Source organism: Mus caroli, chromosome 3 (genome assembly GCF_900094665.2).
Source record: "Mus caroli chromosome 3, CAROLI_EIJ_v1.1, whole genome shotgun sequence".
Classification (NCBI taxonomy): Eukaryota; Metazoa; Chordata; class Mammalia; order Rodentia; family Muridae; genus Mus; species Mus caroli.
The window spans coordinates 86,735,313-86,741,377 of record NC_034572.1 but is presented as its reverse complement, the minus strand read 5'-3'; the positions used below and the strand labels follow the sequence as shown (position 1 = coordinate 86,741,377).

The 6,065-nt window shown below is 41.4% G+C and overlaps 1 protein-coding gene across 1 annotated transcript in view; it reads left to right on the top strand.

Moving 5' to 3' along the window:
* The first annotated feature begins 2,349 nt into the window (after nucleotides 1–2,349).
* The window catches only part of Ivl (involucrin), a 14,474-nt gene continuing 10,758 nt past the window's right edge, over nucleotides 2,350–6,065 (top strand). The window contains exon 1 of the mRNA XM_021158152.1: nucleotides 2,350–2,430. The gene's annotated coding sequence lies outside the window, so the exon portion shown is untranslated. The remainder of the gene's footprint in view (nucleotides 2,431–6,065) is intronic.

Sequence of the window (6,065 nt, the reverse complement as noted above, 5' to 3'; positions counted from 1 at the left end):
TATTGTCTCCCTCTCTTTCATTTACATGTGAAGCTATCTCACCAGTCTACCCTAATGGAGTAAGCTGGGTACATTTTAAGAGCTCTAGAGACAGAAAACTTATGTCCAAGGCACAGGCCTTTTCTGAAAAGAGTAAGACATACTCTTCCTGGGTTTTTGAAACCCAGGAAGAATGTGAAGCTATCTCACCAGTCTAGCCTAATGGAGTAAGCTGGGTACATTTTAAGAGCTCTAGAGACAGAAAACTTATGTCCAAAACCCAGGCCTTTGCTGAAAAGAGCAAGACATACTCTTGCTGGACTCTGCTGAGTTCAAAGGCCATGGCTTTGAACCCAGGGTCTTATTCAAGCTAAACAAATTCTGCCACAGCTACATTCCTGGCTCCTGTCTTGCTTTTAAAGTGAAAGTCCTGTATCTCAAGGACCCCTTCATTCCTATTTAAAGGGATGGTGTCTAATTTCTAAATCCCAATTCTCTGGACAACTTTTGATTCTCAAAGAAACAAATCCCCTGAGATGACCGCAGGGACCTATCATGCTTTGGCAGCATCAAAGGTAGAGGACTCAGCAAAATTCAGGCTGGCAGCGCCAGGTGAGGCCTCTGGTGTCATGCTGGATCTGCAGCAGAATAAGCTGCTGTACACCTGGATCTGTTTCATACTTCAAAAGAGTTTGTGGCATAAAGGGATGATTCATTGAAAGTAGGAGACAGAGGGTCTGACAGACTCAGCTCTCCTCATAATTGCTGATGCCAGGTTCCTACTTCACTCTAAACTGCCACTGTGTTAAAGCAATTTGTCCTCAGACACATTTCCATGCATCTGAGTGAGCAGGTAGGATAGAAAGTCATCTACAATGTATTCATAGACATCTATCTTTGCTGCTTTCATGTGGGGTAGTGCATACACCTTTCCTAAAGCCTTCACTTTGCATTTGATCCTTTGTGCTTCTTGCCTAGAAAGATCTATTTTTGTTCCTTTAACTTTGAATTTTTACTTTTTTCATAAAATTCTTTAATGCTGAGAAAATTATTCCTTCAAACCATATCCCCTCAATGCCTCTAAGCATCACATGTCCAGAAGCCCAAACCAAAATACGTACACCATATCTATAATGTACACAAGTTAAGTTCCTTAGACTTAAGGAAATTAAGTGTGTTTATTGGTAATAATGCACCCACAATGGACAAAATGCTTTGCGTTTAGTTTGTATAAACTCTGTAAACCTTCAATAAAAAAAGAGACAGGATAATTTCCCAAGTGGCTTACAATATTCGGGTACAGTGGTTCTGAAAATATAGGCAGAGTGGGTGAAATCTTAGGGACAGTCTAAAAAAATATAAATATATACAACCATGCTTTTCCATGTTGCAAAGAGTAAAAGGATGGCAGACAAATTGAGAGATGGAAATTATCATGCTATGTGGAATAAGCCAAAATCAGATGAACATCACAAGTTCTTGTATGCACAGAGCATGAAAGCTGTAGGTGACTATTTGAATTAAAGGAATAATAGAAGGGGAGGTGAGGCAAAAAAGTGGTAGGGTGAATATGAACAAAATGCTACAAATCTGTGAAGATTGCTACATCATATACTAAAAATTTTCAGTCCTCCAAATTTCCCCCATTGCGGGGTTTCAGAAAGTTAAAATTCCACATGTCCACTTAGTAGCCTAGTCATTTACCATACTGGTGTGAGTGTTGCCTTCATCCATAATTCAGGATGCAAGATGGCCTCTTGAAAGGAAGGAGATAGTGGGTTCCAGGACTTGCCAACATATCCAGTATGATAAGAGTGGGAGGAGACCTTGGCAGAAAAGACTGCAGGATCTACTGTTATGGAGGAACATCACAGGAAAGACTTCCACTATCTGTCTCCTTCTGGGGTTTGGCCACAGCTAGGAATGCTCCATTCCTTACTCCAGATTTCAAATGCCACTTTTCCTGACACATAGAATAAACCTTCTTGCCCATTTCCCACTTAACACAGCAGTCTTCCCTCCAAGACAAATCAATGTGCATTCTACATGCTCAGTTTGGGTCAATTCCCACAAGTATTCCAATTTTTAAGCACATATCAAACTGTTCATTTCCCTTTAATTCCTGATTAGAAAATCCATCAAAGCATATATATGCTCTGGTTGATGGATGTGCAGATACTTTCCAATGTTTGGCTATTACAAAGCTCTTATGAATCTCAGCACAGGTATTTCTGTAGTGGAGTATGAAAAAAAGTAAGAAAGTATTTATTTTCTCTTACAATTATAGGTTACAGTCCATCATGGTGGAGATGTCACAGATGCAGGACCATGTAACATCTTGCTATACTATCTTTGTAGAAAGGAAGCAGAGTGGGACATGAGAGCTAGGACTCAGCTCACTTTCTCCTTTTCACTCAGCATGTAAAAAGGTACTACCAGCAAACATTTAAGGTAAAGTCCCCCCCCCTCAATTAACTCAATCTAGACATGTTCAGAAGCTTTATCCTAGGTCATTTGATTCTTTTGAGATTACAATCAAGATTAGTTATCATAGGTTGTCTTTATCAAGATCACCCAGTTCCATGTTCCCTAACACAAAAGAATTCATAGTCTTATCTTTTCAAATATTTAATAGTATGTATATTCAATGGTACACAAAGTGATCATTTTGTACTTAGCGTATATTGTGAAATGATTGCCAAGTTCAAATTAACACCTCCATCACCACCCTTCCTGTGCCTGAGATATTCAGCACTTACTCATAACTGGAATTTTATGCTAGTTGATCAACATCTCATTTCTCTTACCGACTGCAGATTTAACTTTCTTAGGCTCCACTTATATCTACAGCATTCTTTTTCACTGTCTGCCTCCCCTTGCCACTTCAAACAATGGTTTGATTTATAGGACACTTCATCCATCTTCCTACAGTGTTTCCTAACTCATGTTATTTGAGTTTCCCTGTTTCATTGACTTCCTTCACATCTTCATGATCACTTGGCAGTGGGGATGGTCTTCCAGTCTCTTTCTTCTTTTGTTAATATTCACTCCTTTAGATAATGACTTCAAGCATCATTCTCAGTCTACATCACAAACCTCTTTCTGAACTCAAGTGCCAAGTGGTGGCTGCCTGAGATTCTAATGGGAATCTCATACATGTACTGTTTCAGAGCTCATAGCTGAGATTTCTCAGGAAGCCATTCTTTCTGTGGTCTTTTTGGTTCTGTTAACTATGGCTCTTTCCTATTACATAGGACTAAAATGTTTGAATCATTGTTGACTTTCCACTCATGTCTCATCTGTTTCTTCTGTTGTTAAAAAGCACCCATAATCTGACTACTTATTTCTATTGATACCACCCTTCTGAGATATTGATAAAATCATATGCTTGCCTCTGATAGCTCCAACTGATTCTATTCTTTTCAGAAGGATATTTTCAAAATTAAGTCAGAGGGTGTCACTGCCATGTGGTTTCTCATTTCAGTCCCTCCCATAGCCAAAGTTGTTGCATGATTTTCCCTTCACAATTTGCCTCCACTCACTCTACCAGCCTTTTCTTATTTGCACATGCCCAGTCACATCAGCCTTCTTGCTGGTTCCAGAAGACTTTTGTCTAACAGTGTTTGCTGCACTATCTCATTCTCCTCCTCCATTTCAACTGGGGCTGACTTTTTTTTTCAGGTTCTTAGTGTAACTATTTCATTGAAAGTCTTTTCCCATGGCCTAGACTTCATAAGCTTTTCTTGCCATGTTTTTCTACATACAATGTAATAGCATATGCTATATGTGCCTGGGCTTCTTTTATTTATTGCTGATATGCCACATGGGAATGAAATCTTCACACAGTAGTGACGTTTCCCTGTTTGGTTTATTGCTGGACCACTATGGCCTAGAATACTGGCACAAGAATGCTGTCCGTCAACAGCAGCTAATAAAATGCAGTCACTGGGCAGAAGTTGAAAAATGTATTTCTAGGAGAGAGAATAGGAGTATAAAGGGTCAGAAGTAAACAAAGGCAAAGGCGGAGGCTTAGTCAGGGTTTCCTTGCTTCCCAGTACCCCTCTTGAATCACTGTGTTACCTTTTGTGATCCAAGGTGTCATCCCCTTAGCATTCTCAGTGTGGTAAGGTCTGTTTTAAGGATGACTGGGCCTGAGACTCTTGGCAGAAATGCTAGGGTGGGGTGAGGGGAGAGTGAAGTTGGAACACAGCAAGCAAATACTTGTCTGATGGAGGAAGCTTGACTCACCGCACCCTATAGCACCCTGACCTTTATCCTCCCCTTGCCTTCTTCACTCTGCATGCATTTTCTAGAAAAACCTGAATAGTGAGAAAATAGCCCTTTAGCTGCTTCAGCACTTTCCATCTTGCCTGCAATGTGGCCAGTAGTTCTGTCTTTTTCTATGGTAGCCCTTGGTGCCTCTCCAAATAGACTCCATAACACTTAATGACATCTCTGCTTCTGGAGTGGAAACAGTGACCTGGGAGCAGAGATCAAAGCTTGACTCACTTTGCTAGTGGTGAGACTGCTAGCAAGTAAGATCAGGTGCCATGGAATCTGGGCTCCTCCTCTGTAATAAGACAGAGATTAAAAGATATTGAATGAGAGTGGATTGGATAAAAAGGCTTAAAAGGATTTATTTCCTTAAATGTGCCCCCAGGGACACTTTCACAGCTTTGGGTCTGTTTGATGCAGGACATACATGGTCCAGAGTACTCCCTTGGTGTGGTATTGAATGGCAACCCTCTCTGCTAATAAGCCTGTCCATTTATTAGTCACGAAGTTACCTGAGATAAGTCTGTTCTAAAACAGGCTTCTTGAGGCCAAGGATTGTATCCCTCTGTCAGACTGGGAGACAGACCAGGGCCCTCAGCATCATTGCATACAGGAGATTCAGGGACCAGTAACCTCTTGGCTGAGTGACCCAATTTTAAGAGTGTGTAAATGAGCGGGGGAGGAAGGTTGATAAGCAGGATTGATTTGCTGCCTTGCATGAAAGGGACTCATCTGGAGACCAAGAGTTTTATATGGTTTCATGACAAATCACCTAAAAATACAGAGAACAAATCAATGGGGTCAGGAAAGGGCCACACTGGGGAATATTCTACCAGAGGCTCACTAGGTCAAGGGTGGCAGCTTCTGTTGGTACAAGGTACTCCAGAACTAAGCATTATTTCCAGATTCTCTTCTTAGCACATACACACATGCATCTGATCTGGGTCTGAGTGGTTTCTATAGCCACTCTCAGAAGTAATTTTGAAAGCAATTAACCAGTCAGGAGGCAGTTGGTGCAGGATCAGGTGCCCCCTGCACACACCCTAATTAGCAAGAAAGAAGTGGTAAGCTAAAGCCCTAGCCTAATTCTGTTTATTTGTATGACACTTTAGAAATTCTTCTGGCAGAGGCTGTATTACTGACTGCCTTTCTCTTACCACTGCCGAGCCCCTCAACCATTCTTTCTAGGGCATAGCCACCCCTTATCTGTTTTCTACTACCCTGGACCTCTCCCACTCCTCATACCATGTCTGTACATACACAGAGCCTAAAACCTTATACTCTGTGTCTCTTATGCCATCCATCATATAAATTCCATCATTCTCTTTGGTTGACACAGCACTTTCCATCCTTCCTTGTTTGGATTATTTTCTATATCAAATCTTAATCCCAAGTCACTATTTCCCCTCTGCCCACACGGGCCCCCAGAACCCTCCATGTCCCATCATGCTCTAGGAATACAAATCCATGTTAATTTATTACCCCACGGGGGACAAACAACATTGTTAGAGAAAGAAAGATGACATGGTATTTTATGATGTCCTAGTTGTCACTTGAGACCCAGTAGCAAGCAATAGATAGATCAGAAAATTAAAAGGCAAATGACTTTGGTGCTCTGACATAGTATTTTGCTTTCTTTTTTCTTTTCCTTCCTTCCTTCCTTCCTTCCTTCCTTCCTTCCTTCCTTCCTTCCTTCCTTCTTTTCTTCCTTCCTCTCTCCCTCCCTCCCTCCCCCTTCCTTCCTTCCTTCTTTCTTCCCTCCTTCTACCCCTCTGTTCCTCCCTCTATCCCTCCCTCCCTCCCTCCCTCCC